We start from the raw sequence: 12,355 nt of genomic DNA on the forward strand, positions 1-12,355 counted from the left end.
CTGCATCGTAAAAGGTTGTTCTCTTTGACGCCATTTCTGTTAATTTTTGGAGTCTAAGTAGAACTCTAAAAAAGCAACATGGAGGTTATATATCTGTCTATCAGAGGTACACAGGTAATTGTAATCACACAGTTCCTGTGTGGCCAGGATGTTTGAAGAGAATAATCCATTTTTTCTGCAGAACCGGTGCAGTTTAGGAGAAATTGGATTCTTAAACTATTTTCTGTTTTTGTCATCCATCCTCTCTCTTTCATCCCTTCACCCAGCTCGCTCTCCTCCCCTTGCCATATCTTCCTCTAAATTTCACACCTGCTCTATACCTTTCTCTCTCTCTTCCTGCATCCTTTTCTCCTGTAGACTTTGTCACTTTCTGCAAACCATCCACCCCCCTTCACTTCTCTTTTTGTCCTTCCCAGCTCCTTGATTTTTCTGCTTTCCCCCTTTCAACTTTCCTGGATATGACTGATCCAGTGTATTCACAGAAAGACAGACTTGTTCATTTGAATAAACCAAGGAGGACGGTGCTCTTCCAAACAGCTGACTTTATCATCTCTCCAGAGTGGGAATGGTGAACTGTAGGTATTGTACATCACATGCAAACGTTGACCTTGTGAAGGTAAGGTTGCTGTGCATGGTAATGAGAATGAGTGTACAGTGAGAAGGAAAGGGCTGGCAGAGACAGACTGCATCATATTCATCAGGACTCAGGATGTACTACTCTGGCTGGGTTCCAAGTAAATTAATTATGTTTTGCAATTGTAGGGAGCGCCAGAGGATGGTGGTCAACAAGCGGTCACAGGGATGTCAGAGAAGGAAGAAGACCAATGTAAAAAAATACAAGCTCAACATAAACTTACAGCAGGAGCTGATGTGACTGAAACCAAAGTGGGAGGCATCATGACCTCTCTTAATCAGTGTAATCTTTGAGAAAATGAAGCATCTTGTTGCTCAAAAAGTCAGATAAAAATCACATGAATTAATTAAAAGAATCCTCATTTGTTCCTCTGCATCTTTAAAATTCTGCACAACAAAAGATTCAAAGAAAGGTTGATATTAACCCCACCCCCTCCACCACCAACAACAACAACAACAACAACAACAAAAACAACAACAAAAACACAAGATACACGTAGTCTTCGTTCAGAGGGAATGTTTAGTTTTGTTTACTATAAATATTAAAAAGATTTTACGAAGAAATATTTTCATGTGTTTTGCAACTATCCATACAAATAAAAGTGAGAGGAGGCAGTTTGGGAAGGAAAGGGTGCAGAAAAAAGAGAAATATAAATAAATAAAAATAAAAACTCCCTGCCTGCAGACACAGGCTTTTGCTCCTCCAGACAAGCAAGATTGATGCCCCTTCCCTCCAGAGGGTAATATTGTTCAAACCAGAAACCAGCCAACCTTGAATTCCTGCATCACTTTTGAAAGTTGTGCCTTTGGTGCAGCAGAAGCAGCAGCTGCAGTTGCACTTCATAAAATCTTACAGTGGATGGACAGCCAGTGAAGGATGCACTGAATAAAGAGTCTTTAGAGGTTAAACAGGCTCTTTGGTGGCACATCGGAACCTCTCAAAACTCTCAGCCAATGAGCGCAAAGTGTTTGGTCAGTTTACCCAAATGCTGTGTCATTTATTTCCTGGCAAAGCTCTCATATGTGTTTCAAATAGTAACATAGACAATAATGCTACTTCACTGTTTTAGTATGAAAATAGGATTTTAGTTTAAACCTTTGAAAAAATGCAATTTTGAAGTGCAGCTCTCTCCACTAAGATAACAGCACTTGCTCAAGTCATCTCTCATCAAAAAAGCTGCAGATATGAATCACAAGTATCTGGGGCTTATATTAATTTAATATTAAGATGTAGTGCATTCTAGTGTTTTGTGTGTTGCATTACTTCTACTCTGTCTCTGAACTTACAATTTTCTTATTTTTACCCTGATGGTTTATTCCTGACCTCTGATAAGGTTCATGTGGTCCACTTTCAGACCTCTCAACCACATCTTATGGTCTTCATTTAATCAAAGGTTGTGAGTAGGAACATTATGCCTTTGCCATTACAGCGGTTAAACATAATGATCATATATTTAAGAGATTAAGCATTAAGAGAGCTAATTATCTCAATTTAAGCTTTCATTACCGATTATCATGTTTATTGATTGTGTTTATTGATTAATCACCTGCTCAGGTCTTAGTATAAAAAGTAAATAAATCTTGTCACAGGCCCCAAAATAACATCTTGTTTTTGTCAGACATCTGTCTAACCACCAAGGATCTTCAGTTCACAGTAAAATAATACTACCATATAATAATACCAGTCATGACGTGAGAAGAGGAAGGTACTCTTTATTAAGTTACTGAAATGATTCATCACTCTTCTAAATCTGCATTGTGAAGATGAAAGTCCTGCTCAGTAACAAGACAATGCTAAACAGACATTACCTGGATCTAAATCTTGTTCTATGATGATGATATTAGCTGTCACTCTATCTAGCAACCCAACACATGCAAACTTACATGAATAAAGCAGTGTGGCAATATTTCTATCTGACACTGAAACAACTGCCATCCTTTCATACATTTAAAGTTTATGGCTGCAACAGGTAATTTGCATTGCAAATGAAATTGAGAAGAAGCCATGAAATTTCCATCCTCATTAACCAGAAATGATATGAGGTGATGTCAGTAAACTGCACACAGCGGCACACAGATAATTATTAACGCAGCTGGTCTGTGACACTTGATGCTGTGAGGATAACATATGTATGATTACTGAAAGATCCAGTGTTGCAGGCTGCATTTTCTTTGCTGTCACCTTCAAGGAGAAAATTTTGTTTCATTGTTTCCTTTACTGAAAGACGAGGCTTTTTCCTGCCAGTCATTTTGTACACTGTTTTAATTAGTCAGCATGGACAATCTACTCAAATGCAGCTGCACTTTGAATGTATGGAAAGCAGGGAGTGACATTGCAGGCTTGCCTGGAGTAGGAAGGTCACTCGACCATCAGGGGGCCAGGTGGAATAGGTTGAGTGATATTCAGGCCACCACGGGGAAGAGGAGCTGCCAGTTATAACAGAGTGTGTTGGTGTATGAAGTTCCACTGAAACCTGACAATATAAGGTTACACTTCCATTAGCACCAGGGTTTTGAATTTGATATGAGCAGGCACAGGGAACTGGCAGAAAGAGCAGATGAAGGAATTATACAGTAGGCTACAGGAAACACTCAGGCTTGCACTTTGATTGCATGTTAGGATTTATTCTTGCAGCAGCCATTTTGTGGACTTACAATCAGAAATGTAATGTACTTTGGTACAACTGTAAAAAGATTAAGGTTAAACTAGCATTTCCCAGTATCTAAAAAATATATATATAAAATACCTGTAATAGGATGCTATTGTTCTGTAGCCAGTAAAGATGTTTTGTCTTCTTATAGTGTGCTATTCTTTGTACTTAGTAAGGACAGACCTGAGCCACCGCTGTCAGAACTGTTCGAAGCTAGCCACGATGATAATGTAGAATAAAATATATCAATTATAGCTAGTTTAAAAATTAAGTTCAGTTTGTTTTACTGTGTTGTCTAATGTTGATTTAATGTTTTTTTTTTTTTTTTTTGATGATGAGATACATTTCCTACGTCTGACACAGCACAGGGCAGTTGAGTATCTGTTATTACACATCCATTCATATAGGAAAACTATGACGGTTATCCACACTTCCTTTGACCAGTGAAATAAAAAGTTATTGTCATGCAGTTACGTAGACACTCATACATTGTCTTTCACAAATTTTTCCAGTCCATGAATCAGTATGAATCGGGCTGCTGAAAGTGCATTAGCATTAGTTTCCAAGGAAAACAAGGGCAAGAAAGCTTCTTTATCACTGACAGCTGGTCTGCCTAGCACAATGAGTCCTTGACACCATGAAAGTATTATCTACAATCAACAGCTTTTTAGAGGACATTCTCTCATATGTATCCCAGTGCATTTCTTATTATCCATCATTTAATTTGTTGCTGTCGAGTCAGATGGGTCTCACCACTGCTGAATGTTCTCTTGTAGGGATTGCTCCTATTATGCTTAAAATATGAAAAATAGAATGAAAAATTGTAATTAGAGAATGTTCCAGTTACCTTTAAAACACAAACCAACACTGCTCTTTGGTCTGAATGCAGAAGTCAGAGCTCATCTCTTCATCTGTGATCACCCTCTGCATTTCCATGTACTGTACTTGTTTTTCTATAAGCTGAACTATACTGATTCCTTTGGTGTGTGTGACAATGAAAAATGCAGGTTCTCCAAGGTTGTATTCACACTAGGCACAGGCACAGGCCCGAGCATGTTTGCTCCCTCCCCACTCCCTTGCTGGCCCGCATTCACACTGCACTTGAAACGATCTGGGCCAGAGCACACTGACATCAACATGATAGAGCTGAAGAGTAACACTGACATGCATGGTGTTCTGTGCCCGGGCACAGTTAGTAATCCCACTGTGCGTACTGTCTCAAAGTCCAGCTGAACTGTGCCGAAGGTGGAAAATACCAATTCACTTTGTCTTCCCCAACTCCACCTTCATCCGAGATGGTTTCTTCCAGCTTCTTAGTGACTGAACACACCTGATCCAGGTAATCTGCAGCGGGTAGGACAGGCAAAGCTGAAAAACAACTAGAGTTGCCCACCCCTGGTTTACAGTTTGAAGAAAACTGTAAGAGCACAGATACAGTGTACAGTTGGGTTTGTTTGTTGAGGGCAACATGTTATCACAGGACATGCTGAGGTCTACAAGCCTGACTCAAGTTTTGAGAAGTCAACAGCGCAGCAGGCTGACACTAGATTGAACCTGTGCAGTGCTCCAGCAACTGCAATTTGGCTCCAGGCTACACATTCAGTACAGGCACTGTTCCTCTTGTAGTGTTTTTTATATAGCCGTCTGAAAAATGTTGTGGGAAGAAAGCCTAGCCTCCATGCTGATGCCATGAATAATGAGAATGTTGACTTTTCTTTTATCATCTCCTTGACAAGAGGGAAAGACCTCGATCTGGCATTATAGAAGAGGCAACAGCACTAATACAACAACAAAAACAATGAAAGTATTAAAATTAGACTCATAATGACTGAGGTGGACTCTTCATCTGTAGTCGTTGGTAATGCTGAGAAATAATTTGTTTATTAGTTTTGTTGATGAGATGTTTTTGGCTGGTTTTTTCATGTAGCATTTTGTGTTTGTTCATGCATTTAAACCTTTTGAATGCACAAGTACCACTTCCATTTACCCAGCAGGTCTCATGGGGTCGACTAATCCAATAGCTTGTCCAAACATGTCTTTATTTATGTAATACACAACAGTCCAGTGGCTTAGTCAGGTTCCTCATTTATTTGCATGCTGCGCTTCCAATATAAAAAATTTAATTGTGTGTGTTTTGACCTCAGTCCGCCCTCCCCTGAGCCTAATCAAGCTCAATTATCTCCTGAAAATTTCTGCTTTCTGCTTTTAAGACTCAGTCAGATAAAAATAGACCTTTCTCGCTTTAGAAACCTTGACCTGTCAAACAGGTGTAGTAAATAGCATTAAAGTTGGTGCTGTGAGGTGGTGTGATTATGAGTAACAATCAAATATTTAAGGGAATATTTAATAAGAGATATTGTCATTAAGCTTCAGCTCCTCTGTTTTTAATGTTAGTTTATTTCTCATTGTACTTCTTTAGTGCCACAATTTCAATAATGTTAAATTAGACATTACCAGGAAAGGTGCTTAGACCGCCAATGATTTTGGTGCTTGACTGTTAAGGTTCTATCCCATAGGCATGCAAAAACTTTCCTAAGTGATAATCCATCCATCCCATCCATTAGTTATCCGCTTATCCTGTAAAGAGTTGCAGGGGGACTGGAGCTGATCCCAGATGAATTTAGGCGAGAGGTGAGACACTGCTTTTTTTAAATCTCTTATAAAGTAACTTTAAATGTATAAACAAATTTCAGCAGAGTGAGTTCTATGTTCATCATTTAATATGTTTTACTGTTTAAATGACTAATTTAAATTTTAATTTTACATAATTTTTTGATATTGATCTCTGATTGGTCAGTTTGGTGTGACGGTGTTATTACGTCATGAGCTTTCTCTGGCGTCCTGTTGCGTGAACAATCAAATTTAAACAGTCCTGCTGATGGAAGCTAGCAGGTATGACCAGAGCACTCAAAAACGGCTCAGAAAGAAACAGAAAAGTAACTTAACCAAAGCACAAAATGTGAAGTAACTTAACCAAAGCACAAACTAAGTTTTTTTTCATAAGTTCTCAAAACAACAAAGAGGCAGAAACGAGCCACACGACTTAGCTGTGGTGGCTAGCGCTAATGTTAGCACGAAGACACGTCACCAGGACAACCACTGGAAGACAACAGGTAACTTAACAGGTAACTTTAGGGGCACCCGATCTTCAAGACCACCTGAGGACAGGACAGTCACAATGAGGTAAGTCAGTGTTTAACTTTAACGCGTGTTATTCTGCCTTTAAAACTTTTCTAGACTAGAGCAGACTGGTCGTTAGTTAAATGCATCAGGTGTTGTCTGTTGTTCGTTTTGGTGAGATGTTTGCGTTACTTAAAAGATGTGATGAATCATAAATGAGTTACTGCACGTTTGTTGTGGCGTCAGGGCCAGTTGGTTGTTTGTGGTGTCAAAGGGGTGACACACTTAGCTAGTCAAGTCCGTGGGCCTATGACAGGGTTAAATCGTCCCACATATGTGTGTAGGTATTTGTGTGACACATCTATGATACAATACATGTCATTTATATCATGTCATATATCATAATTCTGTATTATATGGATGTATGTGTATCTGTGACGCTATCTGCAAATGTTTATAGCTGTCTATATTATAATGAACATGCCTGTAATGCTTTTCAGCCTATTGTAGTCACTTTGACCTTAAAACTCTGTTGTGCTGTGTGTATGATTTTGCTCATTTTATCTATACAACTCTGAACACTTCATATGTAGTCAGGATTGTGATGTGAAGATGATGTGTTCACTAAAAGCTGCTATATGTGTCACATTTCCAACTTAGCTGACTAACAAACATTTAAAATCACTCAGCTCCCTTCACTTTAGCAGTTTTCCAGAACATTAAACAGTTTCAAGGTTGTTTTACTATGAAAATTCAACATTGTGCACGGCAATATGAACAAAACCTCCAGTAAGATGAAATCTGAACACAGTGCAGTTCTGCAGCACAGCTGAATGCAGCAGGGCTCAGTCCTTCTGAGCACTCTTCAGACTCCAGATGGTTTCCTTGTCCAAATGAAGCCTATTCTTTAATTTGCTCTTGATACCAGTGTATCATGTTACCATGCTTTGCACTCTTGTAGCCTTAATGGTGTTCAACACACAGTCCTCAGAATCCTGAAGTACTGGGAACACTTGATATGTTTGGGTCTGCACCTGCTATGCACCTAGGGAAACTAACATTCTGCCTTTAATTAAACCAAGACACTGAACATATTGTGGGCAGGCATCAGAAGGTATCTGTGGAATACGCACACTCGGACACTCACAACAGCTCTATTGTGAAGCATCAGCTCTAGTTGTGCTTAAATGCTGCTGCTATTTCTGCAAGTCAGAGACATCGGTTACATTACTAATCAGGTTCAATCTGCAATGGTTAAACAACAGTGAATCCATACTTAATATTAAATCCTTCAATTGTTCTTGTAAGTGCTCTACATTACTTGTATTTTACTCACACAGATAAAATACTGATTTCAGTGATTAGCACAAAATTCAACTAGAGCAGAAACGAAAAAGAAAAAGCACCTGCTGCTGATGCTTCTTCTACTTTTCCAGGACTTACCTATAAAAAAGATTATGATAGAACGGCTGTGCAAAGCTTATTATAACCCATACAATGTGTTTATTCATATGTGGATATGTGATTATAATTTTATTCGAATCACAGCAGATAAAAGCTAAAAATGTGTGTTGTGTGCCATATGTGTTAGTTTACGCCTTTGAATTGTCATATGTGGAAAGGAATTCTTTGCATTTTCAACATTATAGTGAGGTGGCTTTGTTTGCAGCTTAAAATAAATAAGCTGTGATTCTGATCCTCTTAATGGGTTTTTCTAATGCCTGTGCATATGGGAATACCTCTGGTGCTGGTCCATTTATCCGTATTCGTAGACATGCAGTCAGGTGCTCCCCTTTCAGTCTGTTCCTCAGGTCAGGTTTGAGCTGACAAACTTGAAAAACACTGGTCTAAGTTAAGTATATCTGAACTTTGATTTTTGTTTGAAAACACTAGTGCATAAAGTTAAATTTCACTTACCCTGTTCATTGCTGAAAAAACTCTCTAGCAGTTGACACTACACACAGGCATGACCAGCGTTGCCGCAGTCAGAATGCAGAGGTTTGGGAATATTTCTGCCCATTCATCATTTTCACTGGCCAGGAGCTGCATGACCTGAGCTTGTGTCTTGTCCTTCAGAGATTAGCCAAATACACAATGCACTGAAATAATTACAAATGTCAAAACAAAATTCGAGCTGCCAAGACAGATGAGACAGAAATCAATTCAGGTAATTAACCCACCTTAGAGATTGTAAATAATTCTTGGTAAGGTAGAGCCAGCACTTGAAGTTTATGATTTAGAGCCAGACTGGGTTCCATTCTTAGTTGTAATGCTAGAAATCTATAAATTCTGCATCTGTAATACAGTATTTAAACTAATTTATAGTTCTCCTTGACTGCTACTGTAACTTCACCTCAAATTAACTGAAAACATTCACTGTGCAGAGGTTTGTGTTTTCTTTGCAGAGCACTGCGACTGCCAGTAAGCCCTTCATCTCCTTTTTACAGCAGCTGGCATCCATTGCATTAACTGCCCCTCAGTACACCTCTCTCATCGTAGCAGGCGAAACAGGTACATGAGAGGTAGAGCGAGCGAGAACTGTCCTTCACTAGTTAATCGATTGCATCACATCGTTCGTTCTGCAAATATATTTGGGCGGCCTGCCAAAGTATATTCTGTGTGTGCGAAACACTGCCATTGCATAATTAGCAGTGTGGTGACAAACATAGCTGTCACCCCCTGTTATAAGCTGCATGTCTGTGTGTTGAGCAATATAAGGATTGTCCCGCTTTGTGTTTCATTTCATAGTTGTAGGGGGAAAGCCTTCCGCATTTCACAATGAAACAGCAATGATGGGAAAAGCATGAAAACAATAATGTTTGTCCTTTTTTTTGTTTTATTTTCTTGTTAATCATTTTGTGACATCTTACATTAATATTAAGAACATCAGGGGGGCCTGATTCCTACATTGGCAATCACTGACTACATAGGAGGTTTATGGTCGGGGACTAAAAGTCACAGGTGACATGGAGGATTGGTGTTACTCACAAACTCACATACTCTGTTTATCAGCAGTAACAGGTTATTTCAATGGTCATGGATGAATCGCTACAATTGATCATTCCAATCTTTCTGCACTCAAACCGTCCAGCCATGATCAGTGTGACCTTTCCTCACTAACTTATCATACTAAGCTGATTCCAGACAGAAAGTGAGAAAAGCCTTGGCCATGTTGTTTGTCTCAAATTGTTCATTTTAGGAAGTGAGAACTGGAACTTATTTCTGCTTCAATTTCAAGGCTGCCACTTTTATTTAGACCCCCTGTGCCGTTATCTTGATTCCTGTGTTTTATTTTAATGAAACGCTGGATGTTACAAGTTAGTGCACAGCATCAATCAACTCAATTAGGCAAGCGGGAGCTTGGGTTATAGTCTGTGCATCCTTTATTCCTCTGTGTGCATACGGGCTGCAAAGAGATTCTTTTAAAATAAATGAACTTTAAAGTACTCTACACCTTGGTGTCCTATATTCAGTCCTTTAGCATGTATATTTACAGCTCCATAGCTTATACACTTCCAAATATTGGAGCTGCTAAATTTGGCTGTCTGGATGCTGTCACTGTAATCTTTGCTATAATTTTTCTCTTAGCTCATCACACATTTTTTTTTCTTCTTTCCTTTCTCTTTTGCTGCTATTAACCAAAACCATTCAGCAGATAGGAACACGGTGTGAAATTGTCAGACTTGTCGGCCATCTGTAAAGAGCCTTGTCACAATCTCTTCTCTCAGCCATCTATCTGGCACGCCTGCAAATGGCTGTATCCTCCATCCACCTTTTGGTATCCACCAACAAGGTCTCGTGAAGGTCTCGTGAAGGTGACAACAGCAATTCTGCAGTACAGTTTGTGGATGGAACATGAGAGAGAGAAAGGATTGGTGTGTGTGTGTGTGTAATGTTTGTGTTAACATTTAATCTAGCAGCTACTGACAGTGATGGCTGCCACCACATCTGATCACTGGATCATTTGACATAAATAAGGTATATGGTATTATAAATATATGTTTGAAAGGTGGTTCAAGCAGACTTTTCGATCTGTTATTTTAATCCTGGTTTATATTGCCATGTTGTAACATCATATATTCCTGCTGAGAGTTGGATAAGAAAATTGATACCACTCTTACGCATGTGAGTTGAATATGATTCTGGAGCCAGGAGGTGGTCAGTGTTTAATTTACGGCAACAATCTGTCTTCCTGCCTGATTCATCTTTACAATACTGAAGTGTATATTGAATGACTGTGGTCTGTGAAAGATTGCAAAACAATCAGTGGACCGTTACATTTCATGTACAGATATCACACTGGATTCAATATTCTAGTCGAACTCTCAGGGAGAAAGAGAATAAGCACATTTTCCAAAATGTCCTTTAGACCCACATGATCAGTGATAATTTCGGTGTCTCTCAACTACTGTTTTAGAGTACTGGTTTTCTTGTTATGAATCGTATTTCCACTCTGGAAGTCCTTTGCCCAAAATTTGACATGAAAATATTGTTTTTTTTTTTTTTTTTTTTTTTTGCTTGCACCCATTTTTGGTACAGCTATCATTGTTATTGGTGAGGTAGGATAGATGGTGACCTCACATAATTTTCAGATTTAGGGATTTTTTTCATAGCCTTTGCCTTGCCACTTTGCCCTGAGTAGATTTTTACTTATAATAGTGAAATTAATTAAAATATGTTATCTACATTTTTTATTGGTAATAATTGATCAGATGTCTGGGATACATGTTATAGCAATGAACTCAGAAGAATTATGATTGACTCTGCTGTTCCTTTCAACTCTATGGGATGTTTGAGTGGTTTTGAGCTTGTTTGGGCGTCGTAGTCCACAGCTTTAGTGTTTGTTGAGACTCACTGCTCTCAGCAGTATTTATCAGCCAGCTGTAGCATGGAGTTTTTATTTATTTATTTATTGCAAGAAAACCTCTGATAAATCCACTCTGTTCAACTTGCTCAGCACACAAAGTGGAGCATTTAGCTGCTAAACAGGAGCTCAAAACAGAGAACAAATGAGAGAGAAAAAAGTTTAAGCAAACTTATGAATGCAATTTTACATTGATTACAACCACCATGAGTTGAAGACCTATTTTATCGCTGGTTTTAAGACATTTTTTTGCCTCTGTCTTCTCATATGTTGCTGCTTTGAATACAAAAATATGGTAAGTAGTTTATGATAAATTTCACTAGAGACCTAGTTGCATGGCTTGAGGTATTATACACTAGAACAAAGTATATTCAGCAATAGACTGGTAATTTGAGTCATAGGTCACTGCACAAGATGGATTGACCCACCACAGCTCATAACGTATGTTTTTTGACCTTGGGTCCCATGGTGGCACTACCTCCGTTCCATCCTATACTATGCACTATGTATTAATCTGCTTATGTTATAGCAGTTAAAGCCTCTGCAAGGCACTACTACTGTTTGCCATATTTACAGGAAATATTTTAGATGTTAATCAAACTGTGATTTTGGAGTATCACTGGCAGAGTGAAAATTGGAAGGTAAAAGAAAGCACCCCCTGTGAAATGTGATTTTAAATCATTCTTTTCCAGCTGGGACTTGGCTTTGCATTTTCTTGTGCCCATCTATGCACACTCAGTAACTAGGTATATTTTAGAAGCACAGTGACATTTCTGAGATTTAATTCAAACCAGATTTGGGGTATGCTGTAGAACACTGGGACACATCTACTGAGTCTCATGGAGCCTCACTGTTAGATCCCCTAATTGAAATGGGTACCATGCCACAGTTCCCAAACGTGTATCACCAGACATTTGCCTGAAGCACCAAGAATGATTGTTGCAAAGCAGGAGCTCTGTTTTCCACTTTGCTAGATGACACCTCTGAGATTCTCCAGGAAAAACCATTTTGTCAGGCTTATATTTTACCGGCACAAAACCCAATAACCCTACTAATGCACTCTTGGTCTGTGATTTGTTCTCGTTTG

The sequence above is a fragment of the Mastacembelus armatus genome, chromosome 4 (genome assembly GCF_900324485.2).
Source record: "Mastacembelus armatus chromosome 4, fMasArm1.2, whole genome shotgun sequence".
Lineage (NCBI taxonomy): Eukaryota > Metazoa > Chordata > Actinopteri > Synbranchiformes > Mastacembelidae > Mastacembelus > Mastacembelus armatus.